Source organism: Arvicola amphibius, chromosome 14 (genome assembly GCF_903992535.2).
Source record: "Arvicola amphibius chromosome 14, mArvAmp1.2, whole genome shotgun sequence".
Taxonomy (NCBI): domain Eukaryota; kingdom Metazoa; phylum Chordata; class Mammalia; order Rodentia; family Cricetidae; genus Arvicola; species Arvicola amphibius.
The window spans coordinates 18,163,428-18,184,773 of record NC_052060.1 but is presented as its reverse complement, the minus strand read 5'-3'; the positions used below and the strand labels follow the sequence as shown (position 1 = coordinate 18,184,773).

At 41.3% G+C, this 21,346-nt stretch overlaps 1 long non-coding RNA gene across 1 annotated transcript in view; it reads left to right on the top strand.

Annotated features, from left to right (window-relative positions):
• LOC119801307 overlaps positions 1-21,141 on the top strand; it is a 78,188-nt gene extending 57,047 nt beyond the window's left edge. Inside the window, exon 3 of the long non-coding RNA XR_005283160.1 lies at positions 19,914-21,141. This is a non-coding gene — a long non-coding RNA (uncharacterized LOC119801307). The remainder of the gene's footprint in view (positions 1-19,913) is intronic.
• The last annotated feature ends 205 nt before the right edge of the window (positions 21,142-21,346 follow it).

Below are 21,346 nucleotides of genomic sequence, written 5' to 3'. Positions count from 1 at the left end.
AATTAAGGCCAAGATTACATACATTTTCTCATGATTAGTTCCTGCTCATGATAATATAATGGACACACTTCAGTTTTCTGCTATGACTTTGAGTTATTTTTTCAGTCAGTGAGAAGTCTATGATAATGAATTTCAAAAATTCCTAGGTGGCATTTTCTGATTTCTGTTATACACGCCTTTCTCAGTCAAGCAAGGCACCAGGAGGGTAAAGCTTTTATTTGCTAGATCAGAATATGCATAAAATGATTTAAGGTAATAGCAATCTGTTCAGAGGAGAGGAGGACAGATGTCTCCTTTGAGGCATCTAAGATTGAAAAAATTCTTGATGGAGTAGCTCAGATAGAGCTAGCAAAATCTGAGGCGTACACAGTCAGTCTCCCAACCTCCTCTGAACAATCATGACTCTATACAGGCTCTGGAGAAGCTACACAAAGGTAAGTATGGAGAAACTCACCCTTTCTGCTCAGACCAGAGTAAATAATGTCTAGCTACAATATTCAGTATATAATATAGATAAGAAAATGAGTAATGATTTTCTGGGATTTGCTCCATGCTCTAACATTTAGTGATATGGTGCTCTGAGGAAAGTGAGTTTAGTTTTTTTTTTTTAAATCAGTAAACCTATCTATAAAACAACTGTCCATTGTAATCTACCTATTCTCTAAAAGCTTGAAAGAAGGGCTCATCAGAATCACTGACAGTTTTTGTTTGTCTGTTTGTTTTAGTGTTTATATTAAGGAGATTTTCTCTGAGACTGAAGAATAAATACAGATTAGCATCAGAAGGAGAAGGCATGTTTGAGCAGACAGAGCATCTTCATCTTGTTGGATGAATAACTCAATGCCAGACACAAGGAATTCTGTTCTTTGTAGTGCACAGCAGGAGGTGACTGAGATAAGAGTGACTCATTGGCCATCATTCTTATCAAGCTTTCCATTTTTTTTGTTTCTTGACAGTCACAGAAATAAATGGTCTAACCCATAATAAACAAAATTTCTAAAGCAAAAGGCATGCTAGTTTATGAGAATTAAAACTAACCTCTTAAACACACTTTATGCAATATTCTAAAGGCCAGCACTGCTCTGTCTTTTAACATGGTCTTGAGTGGCTGCAGTTTCTTTGCCTGACTTGGCATTTGAAACCCTTTAGCAGAGCTGGACATGCCCACACACGAGTGTAACCTCAGCATTTGTGAGGCAAGAACAGGAGAATTGGGAGTTTGAAGTCAACTTGGACTGTATAGAAAGACTGTTTCAAAAATCAAACCAACCAACTTCCTACTCCAATAACCCTCCACAGAGGACTTAAAACCCCCAGAAAAATCTGATCTATAGAATCCTCCTATAGAATTATAAATGGCCATGTCTTGAGCAAGGACACATGCTGCTCCTGGTCTTTATGGTATGGGGTGAGTGTGTGGAGGAGGAGTGTTACAGGACAAAAGCCTCGGAAGTCATGGTCTAGCTTTGTATCCTGACTGCACTGCTTTTTACCTGTGAGGCTCTAGATGCACTAAACTCCCTGTATCCAAATCATATTATAAATGGTAATAATAATGAGATATATTGATGAGGATGTATATGAGAATTCCGTGGAAATTTATACAAAGTGCTTTGAGGTTGAGTTAGCAATAACATTTAATAATAATTACTATTGCCACTGATAGTAATTTTATAGTGTTACCCTCTCTCCTTTGATCACAATAAGAAACTATAGCCCTTATCTGCCTGTCCCCATTCTTTCAGCTATTTGTTCCTGGAAATGATTTACCTTTAGAATACACAGGTAAGTTCACCTTCCTGGAAGTAAGACTTCTTGGGAACTTATCCGAGGAAGAATTCTTTCACACTCCTTAAAGGGAGAAGGTGGTTTAATAATTGATGAGGAGAACTTCAGGCTCAAATTCATCCTTGAAGTCAGTGTTCCTTCTTGAACCAAAAGGGCTTCTTTGAAGGCCCAGGAGAAAATATGCCAATTTTTATTCATAATTTTGTAATGTTTTTCTTAAAGAGGTCTATAAAACAATACAGTCCTGAATCCCCACAAAAGTCTAAATTTACTACTTTATGGGAATTATGAAGATAGAACACATTTTATTTATTTTTTTGTGAGACCTCCAATAAAAAGGATCCATCTTGTAATAGCCCTTTAAAGGATGTCTAGACAGTCTCATTTTGGCTTCTTCCTGATGTGAGATTAATATGTTTTATTACCATTAATTAATAAAGACGCTTCTTTGATCTAAGACAGGGCAGAACAGAGCTAGGTGAAGAACACTAATCTGAATTCTGAGAGAAAGAAGGCAGAGTCAAGGAGACGCCATGTAGCTGCCAAAGAAGAGAAATGCTGGAACCTTACTGGTAGTCTATAGCCTCATGGCAAAACATAGATTAATAGAAATAGGTTAATTTAAGATGTAAGAGTTACAGGTGTCCAAGGAGATGTCCCCAACTTGTTCCTTGAGCAGCTGAGGAGAGGGCGCCTGAACTGGCCCTATACTATAGCCAATCTGTTGAATATCTTGTGTACTACCATAGAACCTTCATCTGGTGATAGATGGAGCTAGAGACAGAGACCCACATTGGAGCACTGGACTGAGCTCCCAAGGTCCAAATGAGGAGCAGAAGAAGAGAGAACATGAGCAAGGAAGTCAGGGCCGTGAGGGGTGTGCCCACCCACTGTGACGGTGGGGCCAATCTAATGGGAACTCACCAAGGCCAGCTGGACTGGGTCTGATGAAGCATGTGATTAAACTGGACTCTCTGAACGTGGCTTACATGGAAGGCTGACTGAGAAGCCAAGGACAATGGCACTGGGATTTGATTCTACTCCATGTACTGACTTTGTGGGAACCTAGTCTGTTTGGATGATCACCTTCCTAGACCTGGATGGAGAGGGGAGGACCTTGGACTTCCCACAGGGCAGGGAACCCTGACTGCTCATTGGACTGGAGAGGGAGGGGAAGGGGGAATAGGAGGAGGGGAGGGAAATGGGAGGAGGGGTGGAGGTGAAAATTTGTAATAATAATAATAATAAAAGAAAAAAAGATGTAAGAGTTAGTTAACAAGAAGCCTGAGCTAATAGGCTAAACAGTGTTGTAATTAATATAGTTTCTATGTGATTATTCAGGTCTGGGCAACCGGGGAACAAATGAGCAGTCTTCTTTTACATCTACCAGTGATTTGCCACTTTGTAGTGCTAGGGATATATTACATGAACATATCACTAATTATGAGAACGTGGGGGTGTTAAATAGGCTAAGCTTTGCATGTTCATTTTACCGTGGCAAGTACTCCAAGTAGGTCTTCCAGCAATAGGAGGGAGGCATGCCTTTTGTGCTATACACTTTCTCTGGAAATGTCTTAGATTTCTGCCACAATTAATATTTAGAATATGTGAACCTAAGATCAAACCTTGATAAAGGGTGCTTCTAAGAATTAAAATGGAATGGAAAGAAACAAAGCCATGATGGGAACCCAGTCATGGATTTTTTGTCAACAAATTTAAGGGCAGTGGCTATTGTGAGATGTGCCTGAAGGAAATCTTTCTATGCATTGGAAGGGAAATCTTCCAGGGTCAGCTCTTGCTGGGGCCTCCTGATGATTGTCTCTACTTTCCTGACAGTCTACTTCCAGCATGGAGAGTCTTTCTCACTGGGAGGCTTGGTAAAGCAAACACTTGCAAAGAGAAAGTTGCTCTTCTGAGTGTGGAGAAAGTGCAAAGCCAAGTTTGATGCACATTGTACTTGGGTCTGCTCCCACCCAATGCTTGTCAAGAACCCCCTCCTGATCACAACTAGCTTCATTTATGACACTTTCTTAAGACAAACTAATTTATTTATTCAAATCTTTATTTATTTGGTGATTCTTTCATTCTAAAGATGTTTTCAACAAGAATTTCCTGCCACTGTTAGGAGCTACACCTTAGTGATCAATTTATTGTTAACCTTTCCTTTTATCAGTGAGGATATATACCTTGAATTGTTTTGCCCAACATAGTAACCACTTATAACTATTTAGTTTTTATTTAAACATTTAACTTTTTGAGAATTTTAAACATGAGTACCGTGTTTACATTATTTCCATCCCCCATCTCCCCTTTCCTCCTGTGTTCTTTCTACTATCTCAAATCTTGACCTCTATTATTTTTAAACACACAAACACACACACAGAGACACACACAGACGCACACAGACACACACACACAGACACAGACACACACAGACACACACAGACACACAACACACAGACACACACAGACACACACACACACACTTGACACCAGCGTGGGGACCACTGGCATTCCAAAGCTATAGCTACTCAACCAAAAGAGCCCCTTTTTATCATCCTATGAGAATCCCAAACCTTTGAAAACAACCCTTCCAAACTGAATGTAAACTTCTCAAACCTCAAGACTTAATTATATACTGTACAAGAGTTTATTTTTCTTTTCCCAATTAGAGTATAATGATAGCAAGAGTGAACATCTGCAGGAACATGGTGTCTTGGGTCTTGTCTCCTAATGTGTCTACCCTGGGTGATCCCCTGCTGCCCTCAACTTTAAAATCCATGTTCAGGTAGATCATTGATGTCTAAGATGACTTGGATACCTCCTATGTATCTGAAGGCAGCAAATCCCATCAGAACGCTTGAGCTCACCCCTCCTTCCTACCTGCCCTTCCGACCACACTTTTTCCTTCATTTTCACTCTCCAGCCCTTCAGCCCCTACTTACAAAACACCTTACAGATCTCCCTGTCCTGTCTTCCCTCTGAGCTGTTCAAGCATCTTTTCCTGGATAACCCCAGAAGCCTCCTGTTTTCTATATTTTGGTACTCTGGCCAACTTGAAATCAATGGGCAGTGATGACTACTTGGCCCTGCTTCAAGTTAAAGCGATAAGAAGTCAAAGCAATGACAGCAGGAAGAATACAAGTTAGATTTCAAAACAACTTCTTGTCAAAATAATGACTTCTTGTATGTGTGGGATAGATATTAACTTGCAAGAAGCATAAGGAAAATGTTTGGGCTGCTGGAAACATTCTGTTTCACAATGTAGATGTTGATTATACGGGCACACACACACACACACACACACACACACATTCATGTAAGTTACACATCAATTTTGAATAGGTTAAAAAAGGAAAAAAGAAAGGACTTTTTGCAAAGATTATAAAGAGTTTGGCAGTATGTGAAGGGCTGCTGTGAACTGGCTTTCCTGGCTCTCTTTTAGGATGGAGTCCTAGCCCCCTGGGGGAGTGCGGTGCCTTGAATTAAAGATATAGAATCAGAAATCACATTTGCTCTGCTGTGCTCTGCCCTTGGCTCTGCATTAGGTGCATCATGATGAATATTTAATGTGTCACTTAACATTTCATCATAGAAGAGGATTTAAGGGCATTATGAATAATTAACATTTTGGGTGGAGAACTGTTTGAGAATATCCAGTCTGGGCCATTCTCACTGTGAGATTCTTTGGGTTTAAAAGCTGTCGTCCACATGCCAAACTTTTCCTGGATCTGCCCAAATGATACAGTGTCCTTTAGTTTTAAAATAAGCAAGTCTCAATCATAGAGACTCTAGTGATAAGAGTAGCAATTTACATTTATGGAGTGACACATATGGTTTCCCAAAGAAGTGCAGCTGATGCATTCTCTTCTCATGTCCCAAGACAATAAGAGATCTTGACCAACTGGCACCCAATGTGCAGACACAATCTAGACACATTGTCACCTTCTGGCAGGTGCCTACATTTGCAGTATTGTGTGGTTTGAAAGTGAAGGAGTTTTGAATACCATGAGGTAGTTCAGAAGCTCAAGAATGAGGCCCAGAGCTACAATATTGATTTTCAGTGGTTGCAAGCTTCTAAATCTCTGTCTAAAGTAGATAAGGTGAACATCAGATACATAGGGCTGTTTTCATATTTTTGAGTTTTAGCTACTTTACATGTAATAAACATTCCTTGGCATATGATATGACTTCTACAGAAAATACATATCTATCATCTATCTATCTATCTATCTATCTATCTATCTATCTATCTATCTATCGATCGATCGATCGATCGATCGATCTATCTATCTATCTATCTATCATCTATCTATCATCTATCTATGTATCTATCTATCTATCTATCTATCTATCTATCTATCTATCTATCTATCTATCTATAGTAAGAACTGGTCAAAATTTTAAACCTAAAATTGTGAGCTTTTGTTTTAACCTACTGCTAGCCCTTTCCCTGAAGGCACTTCATGCTGGAGAAGGCATGCTGGTCATTAGGGAATAAGAGATGGTAAATACATCTCCTGGCTCTGAGTCTTGACTTCATGATGCAGTCCCAGGCTGAGGGCTTGGGGTGGCATTGGCAGAACAAGATCCAAATTCTAGCCTTGTTACCTCCCACATGTGTAATCCTAAGTATGTCACTCACTTCTCAGCTAAAAACTCCATAACCGTGTAGTAAGAAATTAGATTTGAGGGCTTCAAAGCGCCTGCTAACTCGAACCTTGACATTTCCCAGGTTCAGCTTCCAAACAGCCTTTCCTGCAGCATTTCTCTGTTTGGTTAAGAGGCTGTGATTGGGGGACTGGGGCTGGTGTGCTACTCGTCTGTGAAGTGTCTGAGGGCAACCCAGATAACAAATGGATCTGGACAAATCTTTCTTCCACCGCTGCCAGAATTGATTTCTTCCAAATGATGAATCAATGCCCTGCTGAGATGGGAGACGGGGACAGGACCCAGTGCTCTTCTCCAGCCCACAGAGGGCAGCCCCTCACAAAGCTGTCTGCTCCAGTTGTTTGTCTGTGTAGTACTTCCTACGTGTTGTGCTTCCTGTACCGTGAGGAAACAATTAAACTGCGGGGATGGGGAATGTGTGTATGTATGTGAGAATAGAGCAGAATCAGACTAATTTGGCGTCCCACACTTGCCATGACCTTGGAAGACAATCTTGGCAGTCAATCCCGAGTCCTCATTTTTCATCCACGTGCCACCCTGAAGCTCGAGAAGGAATTGTTAGAAATGTCCTAGACAACTGCTGGATTACAAAACAGCTCTGCTGCTCAGCGGGTGACTGTCTTCTGTGAATAATCGACATTTTCAAAGGTAGGAAATTGAGACCCAGACCAGCTCAGGAACTTCTCCAGAACAGAGCTGTACAGCAAGGGTAAGCCAGGCCTTAAAAGCATGTGGGGCTTTCGTGTCCTTACTAGGATGCTCCTCCCTTAGCTTGTCTGGGGAGAGGTGTCTCCGTATAATGTTTACCTGAGTCATATCAGTGAAGCCAGAGAACTGTACTACCTCGGGACTACTCTGGTCTATCTCAACACAGCCACAGGTAATCCTGTCAGTTAAATCCCTACAACACACCTGAGTGCCAAGAGTTCTATTGCTATTACCTTCTACACTAAACTCTTCTCTTCTCTTTGTTTCCATGGCCAGCAGACCTTCAAAATTAAGTTAGGTTAAATTAAGAAGGCAACAACTTCTACCTCCTCATGCCAGCCCTCAAAGGACTGCTCAAATGCTCTACAACTAAGTCTGAAGATGACCTTGAACTTGAGCTTCAGGGAGGGTCTAGAATGTGATCATTTCGCAGCAAGAGAGTAAGAGTTGTTCACTTTGATTCGATTAACTTTCCTTTCCTTTGTGTGGTATGAAAATACTCCAAACCCAGAGGTACTAATGTGCTTCCCTTCCTTGGGATGATGTTCAGCTGATAGCCTGATGACGTCTCTCTGCATCCTCTTCTGAACTCTCCTGTCTCACTCTCTTTTCTCACCAAGCAAGAGAAATATCTGAATAGTAAGGATAGAAATTTCTGAACACATTCAGACATTTTGGGGGCATTTTCTGGGGTGGCAGCTTTCAGCAGTAACAATGCCTGAGAGTATGTATACACAGGATCCTGTACCTTGAACACCCCCTAGGGTAGGACTTAATTGCATTTAGCTTCTGGAGACATTTCCCTGAGTACCTTTGCTGTTTTGATTTTTCTGTGGTGGTGTTCTGCCCTCTGGTGCTCAATATATAGAAGAACACCATCCTGAGTGAGGTAACCCAGGCCCAAAAAGATGAACATGGGATGTACTCACTCATAGTTGGGTTCTAGCCATAAATAAAGGACATCGAGCCTATAATTTGTAAAAATCCTAGAGAAGCTATATAAGAAGGTGAACCCAAAGAAAAACATATAGTTATCCTCCTGGATACTGGAAGTAGACAAGATTGCCGGACAAAAAATGGGAACATAGGGGTGGGGTGGGATGGGGGGAGGGGGGATGGGGCGAGAAAAGTGTGAAGTGGAGGATGGAAAGAGCTTGGGGGAATAGGATGGTTGGGATATAGGAAGGGTGGATATGGGAACAAGGAATTATATATCTTACTTAAGGGAGCCATTCTAGGGTTGGCAGAGACTTGACTCTAGAGGGGCTCCCAGGTGTCCAGGAAGATGCCCCCAGCTAGGTCCTTGGGCAGCTGAGGAGAGGGTGCCAGAAATGGCCAGATCCTATTGCCATACTCATGAATATCTTGCATATCACCATAGAACCTTCACCTGGCATTGGATGGAGAAAATGACAGAGCCCCACATAGGAGCACCGGACTGAGCTCCCAAGGTCCCGATGAGGAGCAAAAGGAGGGAGATCATGAGCAAGGAAGTCAGGACCGTGAGGAGTGCGTTTACCCATTGAGACGGTGGGACAGATCTAACGGGAGACCACCAAGTCCAGTTGGAATGGAACTGATGGAACAGGGGACCAAACCGGGCTCTCTGAATGTGGCTGACGGTGGAGGAGGACTGAGAAACCAAGGACAACGGCAATGAATGTAAACTCTACAGCATGGACGGGCTCACTGTGAGCCTTAACCTTCACCTGGCGATGGATGGAGATAGAGACAGAGCCCCACATTGGAGCACCGGACTGAGCTCCCAAAGTTCTGATGAGGAGCGGATGGAGAGAGATCATGAGAAAGTCAGAACCATGAGGGACGCGTTCACCCACTGAGACGGCAGGACAGAACTAATGGGAGACCACCAAGTCCACTTGGAATGGGACTGATGGAACATGCGACCAAATCGGACTCTCTGAGGGTGGCTGATGGTGGAGGCTGACCGAGGAGCCAAGGACAATGGCGATGGGCTTGGTCTCTACGACATGGACGGGCTCTGTGTGAGCCTTGTCAGTTCGGTTGCTCACCTTCCTGGACCTGGGGGGAGTTGGGAGGACCTTGGTCTCAACATAGTGTAGAGAACCCTGATGGCTGTTTGGCCTCAAGAGGGAGGGAGTGGGGGTGTGGGTGGAGGGGAGGGGAGGGAAGGGGAGGAGGAGGGGAGCAGATGGCAATTTTTAATAAAAAATAAATAAACTGGAAAAAAAGAATACTAAAAAACAAAACAAAACAAAACAAAACAAAACAAAACAAAACAAAAAGAAGTGATCTCATCTTAGCACTGATTTCTGAAAGCATCTGTGACTTGAGTCCCAAAGTGGAACCGAGCTCTCTTGAAACAGGAAAAGATTGTTCTCACTGGTTCCCTTATAACAGGGGAGAGAGGTGGAGTATGCCACCAGATGGGAAAGAAACACTGGATTGGATCTCTGGACACAAAGAATCAGTCCTCTCTCACTCCCGTAGTATCCATGAATGTGAGGTATGGATGGATGTTCCTGCTAGTAGTGCCAGTGCCATTTTCTACCTTCCCTTCCTTCCTCTGTCCTCTGGGCTTATATTATTGTATCCTGTTGTACCAGGACCTGTCAAAGACTGTCAAGAGAAGACCATGAGTAGGTTGTAAGAACACAATCACTAGTGACATCTCCGTGGGGGTACTCCTGAAGTCTAGCCAGGTAGATTCCATGCTATGGACTCATTGTAAAGTTAATAATAATCACAACTAATAGAAAGTTGAGATGCATTTGTGGAAGGATATAACATTTCATCTAGGCAGAATAAACCATGGTGAGTACTGCTAACAACAGTAGACTGTACACTCAAAAACTGCTGAGAGGAAATTTCAAGGGCTCTCATACCAAAAGGTAATCATATACAGTAATGCATATGCAGGAGCTTGACTTAGCCATTCCACATGACTAAATTGCCGTGCTGCACACCATAAATACATGTAATATTTACCTGTCAACAAAAACTCATACACAACAACCAATTTATCTACAGTGCTTAGTCTGTGCCAGGCACATTCTAATTTAATGCCACATTTACTCATCGACCACTCAGGGCCCCTTAAACGCAGGACCTGCCTTAGTCCATTTCAGTGGTGAGGAAGCAGAGAGATTAACTTGTCACTCAGAAGTAGCAGGCCCCGAATGTGAGGCTCGATCATCTGGCCACTCTGTCAATCTGTTTCTGTTATTTCCCCTGACTCAAAACAGTGGCTAACAAAGGCCTGGATAGAAAGGAGAGCTAGGGCCTGTCTCTGTCCCTGGTAGTGGGATTCCTGGAACCCATGAAGGGAAGAAGCCTGAGACTGGCGCTCTCTTTGAGCTGGAGTTTTTCTAGAGAATATCATCTGAGATGGACTCCTTGAATGCCTATTTTTTTTCAAACAAGATTGAGATAACAATGGCTGACAGTCCCTACTCTGTAAATCCTCATCTTATCATATTAATAGCGACCAATGGTTAACAGTTTACACTGAGCTGGCACATGATAAATGCAGGATGTTGGATGGATCTGTGGGTAGTTAGCAATTACAATATGCTATACACCATTTAAAATTTATTAGATTTTACTTATCCTCTCTCTCTCTCCCCTCTCTCTTTCTTCCTTCTCTCTGCGTGTGTGTGTGTGAGAGAGAGAGAGAGAGAGAGAGAGAGAGAGAGAGAGAGAGAGAGAGAGAGAGAGAGAGAGAGAATACATATGGAAGTCAGAGCACAATTTTCAAGTGTTGGTTTTCTCTTTCTACCATGTGGGTGTTGAGGATCAGACTTAGAGACTTAGGTTCAGGTTTGGCTAAAGATACCTTTACTATGGAGCCATCTTGTGTGGATGTTATGTGCTTTTATATAGGGCACTATCACGTTCCTTTTATATATGTCATTCTCGCATTCCTTGACACATGATTATTCTCATTGCCACCTCCATTTTATAGGCAGAGAACCAAGGCAGCGCAGATTAAGTTACTGTCTTAAAGTCACATGGGATGGAGCAAGTATTTTAGTCCAAGTAAAATCTTCAGTGTCCATTCTCCTCAGCACTGTGCTGACTGATTCTGGTTCATAAGGAAGACAAAAAATATAATAAGAGGGATAAAAACACGTAGTTCACTTGAAATGGACACACACTTTCTCACCGAAAGACTTGATGGAATACAAAATTTCAAAAAGCAGACTTTTTTGGCAGGGAGAGGCATGTTATTTAACCGGTACATCCTTGCCAACTGTTGAGATGAGTGATTTTTAGGCCTCAAACTTCCTCCAGGAAGTAAATACCATGATCATCACCATTCTGCCAAAGAAATCTGAGCACAAAGAGGCTAAGTAGCCTTTGTAAGATCACTTAGCCACTAAGTGATAAAATTGTAACTTGAGCACAGGTAGTCTGGTTCTTGCCTCTGGATTCCCAACCACTGTACTTTTGAGCCTAGAGACTTTGCTATAATAAAAGTGGATACCAGATATCACACAATTATCTAGACTTATTCATGAATATTTCATGGGAAAATCAGGTCTTTTGCGTTTTCTTATATATGAAAGTATAAGCATCCCTATAAGGAATTTGCTATAGTTTGGACGTTAAACCATCCCTCCAAAGTCCATATGTTTAAGGCTTCGTTCCAAAATGGTTCTGTTGGGAAATGTGTAAACTTTAGGAGGTGGGGTAGTGCTTAGGTCTTTGGAAATGTGTCCATGAAGGGGGCTGTGGGCTCAGAGCTCTCTCCTCTTCCTCTTCTACTTCCTGGTTCAGTATTTTTGTTTTACTGCACACTCAGTACCATTACCACTAAGCATCTCTGAAGTCCTAGGTGTGTCTCATGTTGGATTTGCACATACAGACTGAGCCAAACAAACAAAACACCTACCAACTTTTATCTTTAAAGTCCTTTATTCTAGACATGTTGTTAAGGTGATGGAAAAGGCAATATACAAGTAGATAGTGTCACATGAACATGAGAAATTCCATACAAGAGCAGCATAAATGTGAGGGACACATTATGCAAATACAGAAGGACAAAAGAGAAGTTTAGTGAGACTGGATCTACTGGTCTCTGGTGGGGTTCACTCGCCTCTGGTCTTTGCTTCCCTTTCACACCTCTCTCCTTGAATTAATTTAACTCCTTTGTTCTTTTTTTTTTGTGGTGCAGACAGAGATGTTCAGTTACTTTTTGCCTTTTATTATTATAGACTTTTATCTGGGAAGTGGGAAGATGATGATCAAGATTAATAAATGAGCCGGGTGGTGGTGGCGCATGCCTTTAATCCCAGCACTCAGGAGGCAGAGGCAGGTGGATCTTTGTGAGTTGGAGGCCAGCCTGGTCTACAAGAGCTAGTTCCAGGACAGGCTCCAAAGCTACAGAGAAACCCTGTCTCAAAAAGAAAAAAAAGATTAATAAATGATTTTCCTAACAGGGTTTTCAATCTTCCTCCTCTGGTCAGGTAATGCCATTTTATTGATATTTGTAAGTCTGTATCTTTCATTCAATGTAATTTTGTGTTTGAAGAATCATTTTATTCTCATGAGTATTAGACATCAAAAGTTGTAGTTTTTATCTAAAATTTTGAGGATTGAAATTTATTCTTAAAGATATACATTGACCCAATTGTCATGAGCTGACCTTAGATTTCTTGACTTGCATTTAAAATATTTTCCATTTGTGCTGGTCTTTATTGTTATCTTGATACAACATACAGTCAAGGGGAGAGAAGGAACCTCATTTCCAAGATTAGACTGACCTGAGGTCAAGTCTTTAAGAGATTACCTTGACTGATAATTGATGTAGAGAATCCAGACTGCTGTGGGTAGCACCAACCATAGGCAGGTGGACCCGAACCGTATAAGAAAAATATCTGAGCATGATCAAGAGAGCAATTTAGCAAGCTACATTCTTTCTGCTTGATTTCCTGTCTTGGCTTTCCTCTGTGATAAATTAGGACCTGGGAGTGTAAAATGAAATAAACTCTCTTTCTCCTAGTTGCTTTTGTCAGGGTGTTTTTTCATAGCAACAGAATATCAAAATAGAGCATTATTTTAGTAAACCGAAGCAATTGTATGTTAAATAAATGAGGTGGTGAGAGAGTGGTTGTAGACTGTGAAACTAGATCAAGATGCCAAGGCAGGGAGGGACCAAGAAGTGCTGAGGATGTTGGGTAAGGGAGGGAGGAGAGGATGATTGGCACATGTGGCATGGAAGCTAGAAGGTAAAAAGGAGGGATGGGTTAGAGGAAGAAGGGCAAAAAGAAATAACCAGAGTAAAAATTGTTTGAAAAATGTTGTAACAAAATTCAATAGTTGTATATTAATAGAAATAAATGAGGGAACCTCTGAGGGAGTAGGCAGGAACCAGAGACCACTGTAGGTCTGGGAATGAGTCTGGGACCTCTGAAGGAGTGGGAATGAGGCAGGACTTCTATAGGTCCAGGCTTGAGTCTAGGACCTCTGAGGGCATAGACCAGAGCAAGGAATCTTTGCAGGACCTAACTCAAGAAAGAAACTTCTGCAGGCACAAGCCCAGACCAGGGACATCCAGGAAGTAGACTGGAGCCAGAGACCTCTGAGGGACAGAGCCCAAGTCAGGGACTTCCATGGGGAACAGATCCAGGCCAGGGACATCTACAGAAACATGTCTGAGCCAGCGACTTCTGTTGAAGCAGGCCTGAGGTAGCAAATTCCACAGGAGCAGGTACAAGGGAGCAACTGCTGAGGGAGTAGGGCAGAGCCAGAGACCTCCACAGGACCAGGAGCAGATACAAGGGAGCAGGACTGAACCAGAGACCTCTGCCAGATAGGATGTGAATTAGTGACTTCTGAGGTAGCAGACCCAAGCCAGCGAAATCTGCTGGAGCAGGTCTAATCCAGAGACCTTCACCAGAACAGGCCTGAGCCAGTGACCTCTACCACAGCAGGCCCAAGGAAGCAACTTCAGAAGAAAGAGCTCCCACACAAGCAATCTCCACAGGAGCAGTCCCAAACGACCCCTGGTACTAAAGAGCAGACTTTGGGAGTGCCGAGCAACCTCCAGGAACAGAGAGTGACCAAAGGAGTGACTGGAACCATTGCCCTGACTGCACCATGAGGAGCAACCATCTGAGTCTTGGATCCACTGGCACCTGGAAGATTGATTACCAGAGTCACAGACAGCCCCATTACCGAGAAAGAGAATTACAGACCAATCTCACTTATGAATACTGATGCAAAAATACTCAATTAAATACTGGCAAATTGAATCCAAGAACACATCGGAAAAATCATCCACCATGATCAAGTTGGCTTCATCCCAGAGATGCAGGGATGGTTCAACATACAAAAATCTGTCAATATAATCCAAAAATAGACTACATGATCATCTCATTAGATGCTGAAAAAGACTTCAACAAAATGCAACATCCCTTCATGATAAAGGTCTTAGAGAGAGCAGGGATACAAGGAACATACCTAAACATAATAAAGGCAATACACAGCAAGCCAATAGCCAACATCAAATGAAACAGAAACTCATAGTGATCCCACTGAAATCAGGAACAAGACAAGGTTGTCCACTCTCTCCACATCTCTTCAACATAGCTCTTGAAATTTTAGCAATCGCAATAAGACAACAAAATGAGATCAAGTGGATACAAATCAGAAAAGAAGAAGTCAAACTCTCACTATTTGCTGATGATATGATAGTTTACATAAGTGACCCCAAAAATTCTACCAATGAACTTCTATAACTCATAAACACTTTCAGTAATGTAGCTGGATACCAGATTGACTCCTTAGTTAATCAGTAGCCCTCCTTCACACAGATGATAAATGGGCTGAGAAAGAAATCAGAGAAACATCGCCCTTCACAATAGCCACAAATAGCACAAAATATCTTAGAGTAACTGTAACCAAACAAATGGAAGACCTGTATAACAAGAACTTTAAATCTTTGAAGAAAGAAATTGAAGAAGACACCAGAAAATGGAAACATAGTAAAAATGGCAATCTTACCAAAAGCAATCTACAGATTCACTGCAATGCCCATCAAAATCCCAGCAAAATTCTTCTCAGACCTTGAAAGAACAATAATCAACTTCATATGGAAAAGCAAAAAACCTAGGATAGCCAAAACAATCCTGTACAATCAAGGAACTTCTGGAGGCATTACAATCCCTGACTCCAAACTCTACTACAGAACTACAGTACTGAAAACAGCCTGGTATTGCCATAAAACCAGACAGGAGGACCAATGGAACAAAATTAAATACCCAAATATTAATCTACATACATAAGAACACCTGATTTTTGACAAGCAAAAAATCAAATGGAAAAAAGCATATTTAACAAATGGTGCTGGCATAACTGGATATTAACATGCAGAAGAATAAAAATAGATCCCTATCTATCACCATGCACAAAACCCAAGTTCAAATGGATCAAAGACCTCAACATAAACCACACTGAACCTCATAGAAGAGATAGTGGGAAGTACTTTTGGATGAATTGACACAAGAGACCACTTCCTAACTATAATCCCAGTAGCACAGACTCTGAGAGAAACAATTAATAAATGGGACCTCCCGAAAGTGAAAGCTTCTATAAATCAAAGGACACGGTCAACAAGACAAACCAACCTACACAATGGGAAAACATCTTTACCAACCCCACATCAGATAGAGGACTGATCTCCAAAATATACCAAAGACTCAAGAAATTGGTTATCAAAAGAACAAATAATTGAATAAAAAATGGAGTACAGCCCTAAACAGAAAACTCTCAACAGAAGAATCTAAAATGGCTGAAAGACACTTAAGAAAATGCTCAACATCCTTCGTCATCAGAGAAATGCAAATCTGAACAACTCTGAGATTCCATCTTACACCTGTAAGAATGGCCAAGATAAAAAACACTGATGACAGCTTATTCTGGAGAGAATGTCAGGAAAAGGGAACACTCCTGCATTACTGGTGGGAGTGAAAATTGGTACAGGCCCTTTGAATATCCGTATGGTGGTTTCTTTGAAAATTAGGAAACAACCTTCCTCAAGACCCAGCAATATCACTTTTGGGTATATATTCAAAGGATGCTCAATCATTCCATAAGGACATGTACTCAACTATGTTCATAGCAACATTGTTTGTCATAGCCAGAACCTGGAAACAACCTAAATGCCCCTTGATTGAAGAATGGATAAGGAAAATGGAACAATGGAATACTATACAACAGAAAAAATAATGACATCTTTAAATTTACAAGCAAATGGATGGATCTAGAAAACATCATATGGAGTGAGTTAACCAAGACCCAGAAAGACAAATATCATATGTACTCACTCTTAAGTGGTTTTAGACATAAAACAAAGAAAACCAGCCTACAGATCACAATCCCAGAGAACCTAGACAACAATGAGGACCCTAAGAGACACATACATGGATCTAATCTACATGAGAAGTAGAAAAAGACAAGATCCCTTGAGTAAATTGGGAACATGGGGATCATGGGAGTGGGTTGAAGGGGAGGGGAGAAGAAGAGAGGGGAGCAGAGAAAAATGTATATCTCAATAAAACCAATAAAAGCTATAAATGAAAAGCATTGAGGAAACACACTAAATATATTCCACGACTGGTTAATAAACCTTATTCTATAATATAAAAAATACTGTCCTTGTGGTTTCTTCATCCTGTGAATATTACCCAGCTAGATTCATGGTGAGGATGATTCTCTGAGAAAAGTCTATTCGTTCCTATCTCATTTCATTACTGCTTTGGTATCCCCCAGTCATCTGTTTTGTCCATGAATGAGTTTGGGTAGTCTTCTTAGATGTGGAATAAGGAAGTAGGCTGTATAGGAGATTTGGATTCTTGGTCAATGAATTTTGTTTGTTAAATTCAAGCTATGATTGTAAGTGATAGAATCTATCCATGGTGTGGTGGTTTGGAAGAAATGACCCCCAAAAGGAGTGAAGCTATTAGAAGGTGTGACTTTATTGCAGTAAAATATGATCATGTGGAGGAAGTATGTCACTGTTGAGGTGGGCTTTGAAGTCTCATATATTCTCCAAGATACTGTCCAGTGTCTCAGACCACTTCCTGTTGCTTGCAAGATATAAGACTTTCAACTACATTTCCAGCACCATATCTGCCTGTACACCACGATGTCTCACGATGATGATAATGGAATGAACCTCTGAAACTATAAGAGAGCCACCCCAATTAAAGTTTTTCCTTCATAAGAGGGGCCATAGTTATGGTGTCTCTTCACAGCAATAGTAACCTTAACTAAGACACAAGGTGTTGAAAAGAGTATTCCTAGTAGGCAGTGACCAAAATGTTGTGTCATTGGCATTTTTTTTTTTGTTTTTTTCGAGACAGGGTTTCTCTGTAGCTTTGGAGCCTGTCCTGGAACTAGCTCTTGTAGACCAGGCTGGTCTCGAACTCACAGAGATCCACCTGCCTCTGCCTCCCGAGTGCTGGGATTAAAGGCGCGCGCCACCACCGCCCAGCTGTCATTGGCATTTTCTTCAGTGACCAGGGTACAGAGGCATACCATCTCTCTGCTATTTAACAGAGGTTGTTCATGAACCTAAAACTGTGGAATTGTGCCGGGTGGTGGTGGCGCACGCCTTTAATCCCAGCACTCGGGAGGCAGAGGCAGGCGGATCTCTGTGAGTTCGAGACCAGCCTGGTCTACAAGAGCTAGTTCCAGGACAGGCTCCAAAGCCACAGAGAAACCCTGTCTCGAAAAACCAAAAAAAAAAAACTGTGGAATTGTAAGTTAGTGATAGGTATTAGGAGTTGAACAAGTGATTATCTGTAGCCATGGTTTAACTAATCAAAATTAGGAAGTCCTATATACCTGTGTTCTAATTCTGGCTTACTAGACATTTATAAATATCACCTAATTTTTAACATAACAAAAATTTAACATGTCTATACCTACAACATAGAAGAGTAAAAAAATGAGAATGTTTTCACTTGCTAATAATTTTTCTTCAAACACTGGCTAAGAAACCAGGCTTGGTAGTCTTCTCCAACTAGTACGAACTGGCTATCCAATACTGAATGGTCAGTCCTAAAATATACAGCAAGTAACAGTATACCATCTGAGCAGGTTGTCCTTGTGTATTTAGGAACTATGAAACACTGTCTTCTGGGAATGACATGACTGTTGCATGCAGGAATGCATTGCAGCCGTAGTTACTCACACAACACTCACATAAGATCAAGTCAGTTAAAAATTCTAGCATGGAAGTAAAAAGGAGAATTCAGTGCGGGGGATGCATGAGTCTCCTTGGGAAGAGGAAACAGAAGAGATATGGGTAGACTGGGCATGGATGGGATAGGAACAGGAGGTAACAGGTTAGGGGAGGATGGAGGGAGAGAGTACTGGGTGTGAGAACTGGAATGGGAAGGCATCTGGGAATGAGCTAGGCACCTAGCACAACTGTAAACAGAAGGTTCTGTCCTACCAGTTCTGCAGTTGTTCAGTCCCAAAGAAACACATAGAGGCTTATATTAATTATAAACTACTTGGTCTATTATATTATATTAATAATTATATAATTAATGATTAGATAATAAATAATTGTATTAATATAGAATATATCAATATATAACATATTTGGCCTATTATATCATATTAATAACTATATAATTAATAAATACATTAATTATAAACTGTTGGCCAGGAATATACAAGGATGACGCTATCTAAAATGCCTAGCAATGGGGGATAAAGGGCCTGAACAGGTCATCTCCTCTAACCAGATAAGACTTTCTTCAATATGGCAATTTCTCAGGAAATTGGCAATCATTCTACTTCAAGACCCAGCTATGCCACCCTTGAGCATATACTCAAAGGATGCTCCATCAAGCCACAAAGACACTTGCTCAACTATGTCCATAGCAGCTTTATTTATAATAATAAGAAACTGGGAACAATTTAGATGTTGTTTCCCTCAACCGAAGAATGGATAAAGAAAATGTGGTACATTTGCACAATGAAATATTACTCAGCTATTAAAAATGATTGACACCATGAAATTTTTGGGCAAATGGAATGAACTAGAAAAAAAGTCATCTCGTGTAAAGTAACTCAGATCCAGAAAGACAAACATGATATGCATTCATTTATAAGTGGATATTAAAAGTAAAGAATAACCATGCTATAATACATAGACCTAGAGAAGCTAAGCAGCAAGCAGGGAGGACTCATGGGTGAGGAAAACTTTGATCTCTCTGGGAAGGGGAAATACAATAGATATGGATGAACTGGGGTGGTTAGGGAATGGGACAGGAGGGACCAGTGGTAGCATGGAGGGGGAAGTACGAAAAGAGATGACTGGAAAGGGGGGGTGCTATTTTGATATGAGGTAAAAACCTAGTACAATGGAAACTCTCAAGAGTCTACAAGGGTGACTCTTGCTAAGACTTCTAGCAATAAGGGATACATAGCCTGAATCAGCCATCTCCTGTAACCAGACTTCCAGTGGAGGGATTGGGACACCAACCCGGCAACATAATCTTCAACCTACAGTTTGTCCTACCTATAAGATGTGCTAGGGTAAAGGTGGCACAGAGATTGTGGGAGTGGCCAACCAATGACAAGTCCAGCCTGAGACCCACAACATGAAAGGGAGCCCATCCCTGACACTACCTGGAAGGCCAGGACCCAGATGCTGAATAGCCCAGAGACCTAAGACAGAACCAAACATGATTCACTAAAAGGTCAATGTCATGATGCCTAATGACATTCTGTTATACTCATAGATTGATGCCTGCCCAATTGTCATCAGAGAGGCTTCATCCAGCAGCTGATGGAAGTAGATGCAGAGAACCACAGTCGAACATTAGTTGGAGCTCAGAAAATCCTGTGGAAGAAAGGAAAGAAAGATGCAGAGGAGTCAAGGACACGACAAGAAAACCCACGGAATCAACTAACCTGGGCTCCTAGAGCCTCACAAAGACTGAATTGACAATCATGGAACTAACCTAGGCCCTTTGCATATATGTTACAGTTGTGTAGTTGGCCTTCTTATGGGATTCCTAACAGTGGAAGTGGAAGCTGTCTCTGTCTCTGTTGCCTACTTTTGGGACCCCTTTCCTCCTACTGGGTTACCTCCTCCAGACTCAATATGAGGGGAGATGTCTAGTCTTGTTGCAACTTGATATGCCATGTTTGGTTGATATCCCTGGGAATCCTGTCCTTTTCTGAAGGGAAAGGAGAAGGAGTGGTTGTGGGTAGGGTGGAGAGAACTGGGAGGGGATGGGAGAGAGGAACACGGTCAGGATGTAATATTTGAGAGAAGAACAAATTTAAAAATTAATTTAAAAATTCTACTATGAGTTGGGGTGAAGCTCACAAGCCTCAACCTCTAGCTGAGGGCCTATTGTAATGTTCTGAGCTTCTTTATATGGTTCTATACCTGAAAACTCATGCAGAAAATGTCATACATGCTCCAGAAAGCCTCAGAAAGTGTCATTGTCCCAAGCTGGTTATGGCTATAGGTTAGCAAGAAGTTCCTTTTTACAAAGACAAGATGTATCAATATTGGAAGACAATTTAAAAATATATAATTCTGGACTTGTACAAACCAGTAATTAGTAACCGTGAAGTGTCATGTGTAGAATTCCACCTTTAAATGGGTTACATAGCCTTTAAAAGAATTTGTTTCTAAATTTTTCTTTTGATAGGCAGAACGTTTTTCTTCCTAAGTGACACATCTTTATTTGTTGAGATTATTCCACAATCACTCATTTTTATAAACATAAGAAAGAACTCTGGTATTTTTGGAAGGTACATAGGAAGAGTCAAATGAGTAATTAAAGAAATATGGAGGTCCTAAATTACTTTATACTTGAATAAATTAATAAATTGTTTTACTTAAAGGACTGAGACATTTAATGATAAAAATACTGAGAAGCCAAGGACAATGGCACTGGGTTTTGATCCTACTGCATGCACTGGCTTTGAGGGAGCCTAGTCTGTTTAGGTGCGCACCTTCCTGGACCTGAATGGAGGGGGGAGGACCTTGGACTTCCCACAGGGCAGGGAACCCTGACTGCTCTTTGGACTGGAGAGGGATGGGGAGGGGAGTGGAGGAAGGAAATGGAAGGTGGGGAGGAGGTGGAAAATTTTAATAATAAAATATTTTTAAAAACCCTCTAAACCTTGTGAATTTATTGTTATTCAATAGATTCTG